Source organism: Tursiops truncatus, chromosome 5 (assembly GCF_011762595.2).
Source record: "Tursiops truncatus isolate mTurTru1 chromosome 5, mTurTru1.mat.Y, whole genome shotgun sequence".
Taxonomy (NCBI): domain Eukaryota; kingdom Metazoa; phylum Chordata; class Mammalia; order Artiodactyla; family Delphinidae; genus Tursiops; species Tursiops truncatus.
In genome coordinates this window covers 89239163-89253292 of record NC_047038.1, presented here as the reverse complement: position 1 = coordinate 89253292, position 14130 = coordinate 89239163, and the positions used below count along the sequence as shown (strand labels likewise).

Genomic DNA, 14130 nt, shown 5'->3' with positions numbered 1-14130 from the left:
CCCAAATTCATTCTACGAGGCCACCATCACCCTGATACCAAAACCAGACAAAGATGTCACAAAGAAGAAAACTACAGGCCAATATCACTGATAAACATAGATGCAAAAATCCTCAACAAAATACTAGCAAACAGAATCCAACAGCACAATAAAATGATCATACACCATGATCAAGTGGGGTTTATTCCAGGAATGCAAGATTCTTCAATATATGCAAATCAATCAACGTGATACACCATATTAACAAACTGAAGGAGAAAAACCACAGGATCTTCTCAATAGATGCAGAGAAAGCTTTCAACAAAATTCAACACCCATTTATGATAAAAACCCTGCAGAAAGTAGGCATAGGGGGAATTTTTCTCAACATAATAAAGGCCATATATGACAAACCCACAGCGAACATCGTCCTCAATGGTGAAAAACTGAAACCATTTCCACTAAGATCAGGAACAAGACAAGGTTGCCCACTCTCACCACTATTATTCAACATAGTTTTGGAAGGCTTAGCCACAGCAATCAGAGAAGAAAAAGAAATAGAGTAGTTCTTAAGTGTTCTCAGCACACACAAAAAAAGATACCTGTGTGAGTTAATTGATATGTTAATTAGCTTGATTGTGGTAATCATCTTTCAATGTAAGTGTTTATAAAAACATATTGTACATCTTAAGGATATTAAATTTTTGTTAATCATACTTCAGTAAAGCTGAAAAAAAGAAAACAAGAATTTTCTTATTTAAATGCCTTTAATAGATAACTGACTCCTTAAAAAGACATATTGTGAGGTTTATTTGTTTATTTATTTATTTACTTATTTTTGGCCACACCGTATGATATGCGGGATCTTTGTTCCCCGACCAGGGATTGAACCCATGCCCCGTACAGTGGAAGTGTGGAGTCTTAACCAGTGGACTGCTAGGGAAGTCCCTGTGAGGTTTATAAAATATGTAGAAGTAAAATGTAAGGCAAAAATTGTAAAAAGGCCAGAAAGGGAAAATACAACTATACTTCTATTACACCTATTATCTATTACTTCTATTAAAGATTTTTACACTATACATTAAAGAATATAATAACATTTGAAGGTACAATGTGTTAAGTTAAAGACGTATAATATAAACCCTATATCAACAACTAAAACTCTGTATCTCTTTATTGTGAATAATAAAGAGTTACAGCTAATAAGCTGACAAAGGATATAAAATGAAATAAAAATTGTATAATTGCTCTAAAAAAGTAGAAAAATAGGAAAATGGGAAGAAAGAACAGATGGACTAACAGAAAACAAATACCCAGACCATATATTTAAATTCAAACATTCCAATGATCACATTAAATGTAAATGGTCTAAATAGTCTCATTTAAAAACTGGAGATTGTAAGGTTGGGTAAAAAGCAAGATTCAGCTATGTTAACATATAGGTTTAAAAAAAAAGGATGAAAAAACCACACCATGCTAAGACTAATCAAAAGAAAGCTGGGATGGTTATATAAATATCAAACAAAATAGATTTCAGAGCAAATATTACCAGAGTTGAAGAAGGACAAAAAATGAACAAATTCCTTGAAATACATAAACTACCAAAGCTCATTCAAGAGGAAACAGATAGGGGGCTCTCTGGTGGTGCAGTGGTTAGGGATCTGCCTGCCAATGCAGGGGACACAGGTTCGAGCTCTGGTCTGGGAAGATCCCACACGCCACGGAGCAACTAAGCCCGTGTGCTACAACTACTGAGCCTGTGCTCTAGAGCCTGAGAGCCACAACTACTGAGCCAGCATGCCACAACTGCTGAAGCCTGTGCGTCTAGAGCCTGTACTCCACAACAAGAGAAGCCACTACAATGAGAAGCCCGCGCACTGCAACGAAGAGTAGCCCGCTTGCCTCAACTAGAGAAAGCCCACATGCAGCAATGAAGACCCAGCGCAGCCAAAAATAAATAAACAAAAATAAATTTAAAAAAAAAACAGATAATCTAAATAACTCTATAGCTATTAAAGACATTGAATTTTTAGTTAAAAACCTCCCCACAAAGAAAACCCTAGGGTCATATAGCTTCACTGGCAAATTCTACCAAATATTTAAACAAGAAATAATACCAATTCTACGAAACTCTTCCAGAAAATTGATGAGGGAATACTTCCCAAATCATTCTGTGAGGACCACATTACTCAATACCAAAACCATAAAATTACATTATAAGAAAAGAAAACTACAGACCAATATATCTCATGCTTATATGTGCAAAGCTTCTTAACAAAATGTTATCAAATAAAATACAATAATATACAAACGGATAATACATCATAAATGGGGTTTATCCCAGGAATGTAAAATTGTTTTAATATTCAAAAACCAACCTATGTAATTCTGGGTAATAACTGACTAAGAAAGAAAAACTACATGATCATTTCAATAAATACAGAAAAAAACATTTGAGAAATACAAAATACATGCCTGGTAAAAACTCTCGTAAAACCAGAAACAGAAGGGAACTTCCTTAAACTCATAGACAAAATATATGAGAAACCTACAGTTAACATTATACTTATAGTGAAAGACTGAATACTTTCTTTCTAAAATCAGGAACAGGGAAAGGATGTTTATCTTACCACTTTTAATCAACATTGTACTGCTGGTTCTAGCCAGTGAATTAGGAAAGAAAAAGAATTTTAAAACATCTAGACTGGAAAAGAAGTATAACTCCCTTTATTCACAGACAACATGATTTCTGTGAAGTAAATCCTATGATGTGTACAAATAAGTTACTAGAATTAATAAGGAAGTTTAGCAATGTTTCAGGATATCAGATTCATATACAAAAATCAATTATATTTCTATATAGAGCACAGCATCATTTCATGCACTTATTTGCCACTCATGTATCTTACTTAGTGAATTGTTTATTCAATTATTTCACCCATTATTAGAAGGTAAACATACACCTACAATATGATCCAGCCATTTCCGCATCCTATGAAAATATTCCTGGTCATGCCCTAATCTCAGGAAACTGTACATGGCAATACGTAACCTTACATGGCAAAGGGGACTTGACAGGTGTGATTAAGTTAAGGCTCTTGAGATGGAGAGACAATCCTGCCTTATCCAGGTGAGCCCAATGTAATCTAAGGGTTATTTTTTATTTTATTTATTTATTTTTTTGCGGTACGCGGGCCTCTCACTGTTGTGGCCTCTCCTGTTGCGAAGCATAGGCTCCGGACGCGCAGGCTCAGTGGCCATGGCTCACGGGCCCAGCCACTCCGCGGCATGTGGGATCTTCCCGGACCGGGGCACGAACCCATGTCCCCTACATCGGCAGGCGGACTCTCAACCACTGCGCCACCAGGGAAGCCCAATCTAAGGGTTCTTAAAAGATGAAAGAGGAAGGCAGAACAGTCCCAGAAGATGTGATGATGGAAACAGAAGTTGGAGGAATGCACTTTAAGGTGGAGGAAGAGGCCACATGCCAAAGAATGTAGGCAAACTCTAGAAGCTAGAAAAGCCAAATAAACAGAATTTCTCCTAGAGCATGCAAAAAGAATGCAATCCTGACATCATCTTCACATTTTAGCCCAGAGAAATCCATTTCAGATTTCTGACCCCCAGAATTATAAGATGATAAATCTGTGTTGTTTTAAGCCACCATGTTTGTGGTAATTTAATACAATAGCAGTAAGAAACAAATACCCTTGACTTACGAGGAGATGCTTTCGTGGAGCTTCTATTTTTACTTGAATAAATTTATATACTGTAGAAGAACAGAATGAAATTAAGAATTTACCTATTATTGTGCAACATCTATATTTGATATTACATTCAAAGAATCATGAATAGAGATCATTTATTTGATGAGATTTGTCTTAAAAAGGATACAATGAGTGGAAGCAGGGAAGACAGTATCTGAAAACATTTGGGCTGAAATATTTACACATATAATAAAACAAAATCCAACTCGAGAATATAGTCCATTTGGCATAATTTGCTCTGAGTTTATCAGATACTTATATTAACCTATATAAAGAGCATATAAAATACTGAGAGCATCCCAAATAAAAATAGTGAGGTGAACAGAAGAGTCAAATAAAAATACTGAGGTCAACAGAAGAATCAACTGAGAGCATCAATAATTTAAAATTCATTAACTGTAAAATACAATGTTGAAGAAGTTTAGAGATATTTTTATTAAAAATTACAAACATAATGCCATGTTAAAATAAATTCTTCACTAGGGCTGGGTGCCAGGGGAAATCGGCAGATGTTGGTTTAAGGATACAAACGTCCAGTTATAAGATGAATAATTTATTTGAATCTAAGGTACAGTATGGTGACTATAATTAACAATAGTGTGTTCTATACTTGAAAGTTGCTAAAGAGAGTAGATCTTAAATGCTATCACCACAAAAGGGAAGGTAATTATGTGAGGTGACAGAAGTGTTAACTAACTTTATTGTGGCAATCATTTCACAGTATAAATGTGCATCAAATCATTCCATTGTACACCTTAAATTCACAAAATATTATATGTCAATTATATCTCAGTGAATCTGGAAAAAAATACATTTTTCAGAAGTGAAAAAATACATGGTATGAGACAGATATAGTTGAGAAACTGATTAAAATACATAAATATTATAGAATAATTATTGGTTGCTATTATTATTATTATTTTTTTTGCAGTACGCGGGCCTCTCACTGTTGTGGCCTCTCCTGTTGTGGAGCACAGGCTCTGGACGCGTGGGCTCAGTGGCCACGGCTCACGGGCCCAGCCGCTCCGCGGCATGTGGGATCTTCCCGGACCGGGCCACGAACCCGTGTCCCCTGCATCAGCAAGCGGATGGTTTTTATTTTTAATGCACTAATAATCAGTATTAAGCAGTTTTTAATTTTCTCTAGTGTATCCAGATTTATTTTTGAAAATAGTTTTCAAACAGACTATTTTATAGGCCCAACAATATAACAAAATCAATTTGTTGTTTAATACATATTTTTAAATATTATGTAAGTTTAATTGTTTAATGCTCTACTTCAATTTTTTTAAAAGATTTTTTTGATGTGGACAATTTTAAAGTCTTTATTGAATTTGTTACAATATTGTTTCTGTTTTATGTTTTGGTTTTTTGGTCGTGAGGCATGCAGGATCTCATCTCCCCGACCAGGGATTGAATCGGCACCCCCTGCATTGGAAGGCGAAGTCTTAACCACTGGACCACGGGGGAAGTCCCTCTATTTCAATTATTAAAAGTGTCTCAGTCTGGACAACATAAATTTGTTGTCGTTAGGTCTAAGAGTGACTTGTGCCATTCCACTGCAACCACTTTGTTCTCAGACCAATGTGTTCTGTTATTAGAATGAGTATCTGAATCCTTTAAGACAGTACTTCCCAACTTGCTTCTTACATCATAACTGAGTTCTTCAATAGACCATCCCACCATCCTATAAAGTCATTGCTTTATAGTTCAGTAATCACATGGATTTATAAACCATTTAAAAACAGTGGCCACATGGTTGTTAATGGTTGTTATTCTTTTGCTTTAGTTCATCTACATTAAAATTAGTTCTTTGGACAGATGCAATGTTGTATGAGATTCTCTAATGCTGAATAAGCCATTCTATCATTTTATAAATAGCATTGCTACAGGAAGTATGGCAGGCAAGAAAAACAAATATAGCTGCACAATAGTGATCCATTCTATGAAGACAAATTGATTCCACCTATATATAGACAAAGTCTAATATAATCAACCTGCCACCAGGTGGCTGACTGGTCCCCCTGGTGTATGGTGTTGTTTCAAGTGCTCAGCATTGGCTTTCTGCTGCTGGAAGATTAGGCTCTCAACTATAGCAGTAGATAGATCAGCCCTCTGGAAGAGAAGTCCATGTTTTTCTGAGATCATAAATGACTTCTATCTCTGTCATCATACTTTGTTCAGGGAACCATTGACCAAGCAATGACTAGCTGGAGAAAGAGGCTAACTAGTAGCCACGTAAGAGGTCACATTGGCTACCTGATTAATGATAAGCCTCCCCTGCAGAGGTGACCTCTTTTGCTGCTGCTGCTGCTACTGTTGTTAGCATTTACATGAGATATAAATATGCTCACACTCTGTTAACATTACAGGAGGTCCATCTACGTACTTACCATCTACGTACGTACAAATGTACTTATCCCTTAATCCTTCGGTCTTATTTTTCCCATGTCCCTGTATGTCCAGCCAGACCACTAACCACTACCCATAAATAGAAAAAGTACACTGCTTTTCCAGATTGAAAATGACACACACTGATTAAAGTTCTTCCCCCTTGGAGTTACCTTTGAGTGAGATTGTAATGCTATAGCAATCTGCTTCTGGCAGGGGCCAGCTAATTTTCCAGAACCATCTGCAAACCAGGACTGAATTTGTTCTTCCTGAGTCAACTAGTCATAGAGAATTCCCTATGTGGTCACAAGTGTGGGTTGATAGAATGGTGGCAATGTAGACAGAGTAGGCATCTGGTAATGTGAGGCACCTACTTGGTCATGTCATTTACCAGTGGCTTCAGTGACTCCAATCTTCTATATGTCATTTCCAGTTGATGTTAAAGTGATTCTGGTTATATACAGCTTTATGGTTTGGGTTTGTTAGGTTAGATAAAACCCAGTTGGTGATGGTCATCCCAGACTTCACGGGCTTAAATTCTCATGGTAAGGTGTTTAGTCTCTACTAAGGCTCACAGGACAAGCCCAGGAATATTCCAAAAGAGAATAGTTGATTATATGGCACTGATTCAAAGCCCTAGTAGGCTACACCATGATTCTTCTCCTGGCTCCAAACAGCATCTTGATCTGTTATAGACTCTAAATCTGTTATAGAACCTTAATCTACAGCCTAGACCAGCTAGAAAGTTCTCTTGCTTTGAGGATATTTCAAAGTTGGTAACTCATTAAATAGATTGGAGTAGCACATCCAAATGTAGTATACTCTACTTATAAAACTCAAAGAGGCTCATCAAGTGCTTTCTTAGTTATATGGGGAAAAGGTGCACCACTCTTCCTATTGTGCTGGAGGGAATATCCTGAGATGCTGAGACCACCTGACTCTCAGAAATTTCAGTGAGGTCACAGTTACCTGTATTTTCACTGGAGTTTACCTCCCACTCCCTGAAATCCAGTCACCCATTACTATGAGTATATCATCAAAGTAGTTGGCCAGTGTGTTGTTATGTAGGATTATGAGATAGTGAGATAGTAAAGGTCTGTGCAGGCTAGAATGTAACCCAGAGCTAGAGAGCTGAAACAGATCAATGAAAGTATATTTGTGCTCCTTCAAGGTAAAAACAAACACTCTTTTGGAGTCCTCTTCTTACTGAGATAGAAGGAAAAAAACAATTGCCAGATTAATAGTTATATTATAACTGATAGAGGCTATGTTGATTTGCTTTATTAAATAGAGCATGTCTGGGGCTTCCCTGGTGGCGCAGTGGTCGAGAGTCCGCCTGCCGATTCAGGGGACGCAGGTTTGTGCCCTGGTCCGGGAAGATCCCACATGCCGTGGAGTGCCTGGGCCCGTGAGCCATGGCCACTGAGCCTGCGTGTCCAGAGCCTGGGCTCCGCAACAGGAGAGGTCACAACAGTGAGAAGCCCGCGTACCGCAAAAAAAAAAAACAAAAACAAAAACAAAACAAAACAAACAAAGAGAGCATGTCTGGAACAGCAGCTGTAACTAGAGTCACTACCTGATTATATTTACAGTAATCCACTGCTATTCTCCAAGACTCATCTGTTCTACATAGGCAAAAGAGGACACATAAAAGTGAATAGAAAGAAATCATTGCCACTACATCTTTCAAGTCTTTTATGGTGGCACTAATCATGCAATTTTCCCAGGAATGCAGCTTTACCTTACTTCCATAAGTAACAATTCTAATTGGTGGATCACAGTGGCACTCCAAGTCCTGGGGATTCAAGTATGCTAAGAGTCAGTGTCCAGTAATTCCTGGGTATTCCCTTTTCTCAATGAATAGCTTCCAAGTATTGATCAGCTATTGCTACATAACAAAATTTCCCCAAAGTCAGTGGTTAACAACAATTATTTGTTCTTGTTCACATTGGTGGGTCAGCTACCCTAGACTGGATTAGATACGTTAAAGAAGTATACACAAATGCCATTATGTTATCCTTAAAAACCCAAAGAGGCCCCCTGGGTGTTGCTCTTCATTTTTACTGGTAGCTCTGTTCATCGCAGCTGGGCTTATTCACATATCTTAAGTTTAGCTGAGGTGCAAGTTTGCTGGTGTGGGTCTGTTCCACTATCTCTTTTTCCTTGAATATGTGAACTAGCTAGGATGTGTTCTCATGACAGCAATAGAGAGGCAAGAAGTCAAGCAGACATGTACAAATGACACAACGTTACTTCCATCTATATGACCTGGCTAAAACAAATCATATTGCTGGGCCCAAAGTGAGGAAGCAGGAAAATACACTCTGGCTATGGTAAGGACATAGCAAGGATGTGGCTAGAGATAGGGTTAAAGAAATGGGGCCAAGCATCAGCAAATATCCATGGGTCCCTTAAAGAAAGTAAGGAGAAACATTTGCAGCATGTACCTGTGATGCGTTTATCTTCTTCATGTGACCATTTTTTGGGGTTCTTAGGGACTGTATAATGACTCAGGTTTGGAGATTAGGTAAGAAGCTTCAATTTTCAGTATGTTTTAAGTTATATCCAGGCCACCATTTTGCACAATTCAAGGGTGCACAATTCTCACTGTAGTAGGTCTTGTACTCCAGGAGATACCATCTATATAGACTACAATGTAAATGTTGCTAAGAGCTACGTGCGATGTGGTAACCCTGACTATTCTTGTAAGCTGCCTATCTATTTAAGTCCTAAGGAGCTTCATGGTCAATTTGCCATTACCAAAGGCCTTTCATTCTGAATTCTACTGTAGTCTTACAGTTACGGCAATCACACCTACCTTGCCTCTGTTGCTTAAATGCAATAAATTGGTCTGTACTACTATAGGATTACACCATTTCTATTAAAATCAGAGAGCCTTTTTCAATAGTATTTGTAACCCCCCACTTTTCCCCAGACTTTAGATGATGGAAACTAGAGTGTTGAGCTTTTCAAGAGTACTGACACTTCTGTCACTACCTTCTCAATATCTTGATGAAGGGAGTATCCTCTGGGCTCTTCTGGGAGACAATGGAAAGTAGGAGAAAGAGTGAACATGATAAATCACTCAAGTTTTCCTTTCTCCTTAAATCTTTCTATCCCTTACTCTACGTTTTGCTAAGGAACTTCTGATATCTCAAATCCACTTAACATTGTCCACCAGCAAAAATACATTTCAGTCAGTCAAGCAAACAAATGATTATAATCACTCCAAAGTGACTACATCTAAAATAGTTATAACCACATGGAATTGAGAATCCTATATCAATAAGTTTGACTCTATCTAAACTTGTATTCTTTTTTCATCTTTATATGTATTTCCAGTTTTCTGGAGCATATCAAAAGCTTGCCACTGTTACACATAGACCTCTTAATGGATTATGACTCTAGTTATAGATCTGGTCTGGATCCAAGAAGTGGTAGAGATATGGCATGTGGTAGCTCCCTCAAGTGGGGTTGCTACAGAGATTTCAGGCACGGAGAGGACGCTCTTAACATAAAGGGAAGAGGGCATGCTGGTAAAGAATACATGGTGAGGTTTGATGTTTTATGAACCTCAGGGTTATCTCAGTTCACCCAAATGTTCTCAGGGTCTCACTGTATCCCAAATAGTCCCTGATTTTTATATATAAGCCCCGGAAATACTGTAAATCCAACCTTCATTTTAATCCTGCAATTTGGAAGATGAGACTCTACATCTTATTTTCAGATATGATTGCTCTGGACCTAAAGATGCAAGTTTCTTTTAGGGCAATTATAGAAGCTCCCTAAAACTCTAATCATGCCTGGAGCCTGGAATTTAAAATCCTGGATTTGTCACAGTCTTCATTTAAGCTTTGTTTGGTATAGTTAAAAGCAGACAATCCACTCCACAAACCTGTATTCCTCATTCTCATTATATTCACATGGTTTGCCAAAGTCTTGACATCAGTAGGCACTACATTCCAGGCAATCACAAGTGAGCATCTAAGCAACAGATTTCCTGAGTCCCACTTACTGACGCCAAAAGGATTCTTGCTTGTTTAAAACCCACTCAGGTCAGATAACCAATCACAAGTTCACATTTTCTTGAGGATGTTGTCTATAGCCACTCTGGTACTACTCTATTGGTCAGAGTTAAGTTGAAGAGAGTAGAATATACTGTGCTTTAAGCAGAAAGGGATATATTATAGGACATTAAATAGCTTATAGAATTATTTTGATGGACAGATGAAATGGATTTTAGGTGAGCTTCCAGAATTACAACCTAAAGCCACACCTCAGAATAAGGCCACCAGAGGAGCTACTGGTCCTCCCAAAACCAGAAAGGTGCCTGCCTGTCAAGTTGAAGTCACCTATATTATTAACATATTATTTTCCTTCTCTCTGAAGAACTTTTTAAAACAATTCTTACAAGGCAGGTCTACTGGCCACAAATTCCCTCAATTTTTGTTTGTCTAAGAAAGTGTTTCTCCTTCACTTGAATGATAATTTTGTGGGGTACAGAAATCTAGGTTGGTGTTTTTTTCCTCTCAATGCTTTAAATATTTAACTTCACTCTCCTTTTGCTTGCATGGTTTCTGAGGAGAAGTTAAATGCAATTCTTATCTTTGCTCCTCTATGGGTAAGCTATTTTTTCCCTCTGGCTTCTTTCAAGATTTTTTCTTTAACCTCTGATTTTCTTAAGTTTGAATATGATATGCCTAAGTGTAATTTTTTTGTTTTGTTTTTGGTTTTGTGTGTGTGTGTATGTGTGTGTGTACGTTTTGTTTTGGCATTTATCTGCTTAGTGTTCTCTGAATGTTTCGGATCTGTAGTTTGGTGTCTGACATTAATTTGGGGGAAGTCCTCAGTCATTATTGCTTCAAATATTGTTTCTATTGCCTGCTTTCTTTTCCTTCTGGTATTCCCATTACATTCATATTACTCTTTTGTAGTTCTCCCACAGTTCTTGGATAGTCTGGGATGGTTTTTTTTTTTTCAGTTTTTTTCTCTTTGCTTTTCAGTTTTGGGAGTTTCTATTGTTATATCCTCAGGTTCAGAGATTCTCTCCTCAGCTGTGTCCAGTCTCCTACTGAGTCCAACAAAGACATTCTTTATTTCTGTTAGTTTCTGATCTCTTCTGTTTCTTTTTGATTCTTTCATAGAATTTTCATCTCTCTGCTTACATTATCCATCTGTTCTCATGTGTTGTCTACTTTGCCCAAGAAAGCCTTTAGCACATTCATCATAGATTTTTATTTTTATTTATTTTTAATTAATTTTTATTGGAATATAGTCGCTTTACAAAGTTGTGTTAGTTTCTACTGTACAGCAAAATGAATCAGCTACACAAATACATATATCCCCTCTTTTTTGGATTTTCTTTCCATTTAGGTCACCACAGTACATTAAGTTCCCTGTGCTATACAGTATGTTCTTATTAGTTGTGTATTTTATATGTAGTATCGATAGTGTATATGTGTCAATCCCAATCTCCCAATTCCTCCCACCCCACCGTTTCCACCTTGGTATCCATACATTTATGCTCTACGTCTGTGTCTGTATTTCTGCTTTGCAAATAAGATCATCTATACCATTTTTCTAGATTCCACATATATGTGTTAATATACAATATTTGTTTTTCTCTGATTTACTTCACTCTGTATGACACTCTGTAGGTCCATCCACATCTCTACAAATGACCCAATTTCGTTCCTTTTTATGGCTGAGTAATATTCCATTGTATATATGTGCCACATCTTCTTTATCCATTCATCTGCTGATGGACATCTAGGCTGCTTCTGTGTCCTGGCTATTGTAAATAGTGCTGCAATGAACATTGGGGTGCATGTGTCTTTTTGAATTATGGTTTTCTCAGGGTATATGCCCAGTAGTGGGACTGCTGGGTGATATGGTAGTTCTATTTTTAGTTTTTGAAGGAACATCCATACTGTTTTCCATAGTGGCTGTATCAATTTCTTCATAGATTTTTTAAATTCCTGGTCTGATAATTTCAACATTCCTGCAAGGACTATAGTTCTGATAACTGTTTAGTCTCTTCAAACTATGTTTTTTGCCTTTTAGTACGCCTTGTAATTTTTCATTGAAAGGTGGACATGATGTACCAGGTAAAAGGAATTTTACTTCCTCAGGAAAGCTCTGCCCTCCCAAACAAAACACAAGTCCCTAGGTCAGGTTTCCCTTGTAGCAGTTATTTTATTTGTATATCTCTCACACCACACTAGACTATATTTTTCAAGGTATAAGGGCCCATGTTTGTGTTGCTCACCATTTTCTTGCCTAACATAGTGCATGGTGCATAGTGGGTAGGCAACAAATACTTGGTGAATGAATGAAAATCCATTCTAATTTTGCATAAATTGTCCGTTTTCAACTCAAATTCAAAAAAAAAACACACAGAAACAATAGCAACAACAAAATAAAAACAGGTTAGGGACAAGTATAACGGAATAATACTGTGCATAAGAGAAAAAAAATTGTGGAAACTATGAGGAATTGGAAGACAGCATTATCTTGTGTAAAGGCATTCAAAATTCAAATAACTTTGTAATGCTGTGAGGACAAAAAAAAGTATGTCCATATACCAGTTTTGATTATAGGCTGTCAGTTTGCAGTGCTTGCCTTAAATAAATTGATATATCCATTATATATTCACTATTGGTTATAGGCTGCCAGTTTGCAATGCTTAAGTTGATATATCCATTATATATTCAATACAAATGGCATTTAATGCCCTGAGAATATGCTCACATATACTAAGTAAAACAAAAACAAAAGCACGCTAAACAAGCAGCAGCAGCATTCTCGTTTTATTTAAAAATACACCTAGGGCTTCCCTGGTGGCGCAGTGGTTGAGAATCTGCCTGCTAATGCAGGGGACACGGGTTCGAGCCCTGGTCTGGGAGGATCCCACATGCCACAGAGCAACTGGGCCCGTGAGCCACAACTACTGAGCCTGCGTGTCTGGAGCCTGTGCTCCTCAACAGGAGAGGCCACGATAGTGAGAGGCCCCCGCTTGCCACAACTAGAGAAAGCCCTCGTGCAGAAACGAAGACCCAACACAGCAAAAATAAATAAATTAATAAACTCCTACCCCCAACATCTAAAAAAAAAAAAAATACACCTAAAAAACACTGAGAAGAGTTGGATTAAAATGTCATCAGTGGCTATCTCTAGCTGATGGAATTAAATGTTCCTGTGTGTGTGCTTTTCTATATTTTGTTAACGCTCTACAATGAATATGTATTGTTTTTGTATCCAGAATTAAATTGTTTTTACAAGGTAGAGAATTAACTTGGGTGGCAATGTAGAGGATAAAATGGAGTAGAGTAGGATCAGAGGCAGAGAGATTAATAGACTTTTGCAATAGAATGGATGAAAGATGGTAGAAGCCAAATTAAGGCAGTGGTTGTGAGGCAAAGAAAGTAATTAGGTAGTAAGAACATAGAACATAGAACGAATGAATAGGATTTGGTAACCTTGGATCCATTTAGGTTGGAGATAAAGGCTAAGGAAACATTAGTTTAAACACTGTAATTCCATTGGTAACCCTGGATCTATATGGGTTGGGGTGGAGATAAGGGATATGAATTCATTAGTCTTATATATGGTAAATGAAATTGTGAACTTAAATGAGATTCCTTAGGGACAGTATATAAAATAGAAATAGGGCAATGGCCAGAATCATGGGGAACTCTTAATATTTAAGAACCAGATAGAGGAAGAAAGTCCTATAAAGAATAAGCAGGATTGATTAAAAAGGTAAAGCAACTAGGTTATCATGGAAACTAAAGGAAGGAAGGAAGGAAGGAAGGTTCAAGCTGGAATTGGTCAATGATGCTAGTGGAGAAAGCAACGTGCTTGCTTCTGAAGTTTGCTCCCTGTGAAAGGACCTCAATTAGTTCTGGGTCTTCCTCTACACTTGGGGAGATTGAGTGACTTATAAAATTAGTAAATTTGTGAAGAATGTCTGATTTAGCTTTGTCTTCCAACC

General features: G+C 37.4%; 1 protein-coding gene across 8 annotated transcripts in view; it reads right to left on the bottom strand.

Moving 5' to 3' along the window:
• ALB (albumin) overlaps positions 1-14130 on the bottom strand; it is a 144006-nt gene that overhangs the window by 121232 nt on the left and 8644 nt on the right. For 2 of the 8 annotated variants that reach the window (XM_019932706.3, XM_073805331.1), the window contains exon 3: positions 3699-3748. The exons of the other annotated variants lie outside the window; for them this stretch is intronic. The gene's annotated coding sequence lies outside the window, so the exon portion shown is untranslated. The remainder of the gene's footprint in view (positions 1-3698; positions 3749-14130) is intronic. 8 annotated transcript variants of the gene reach the window in all.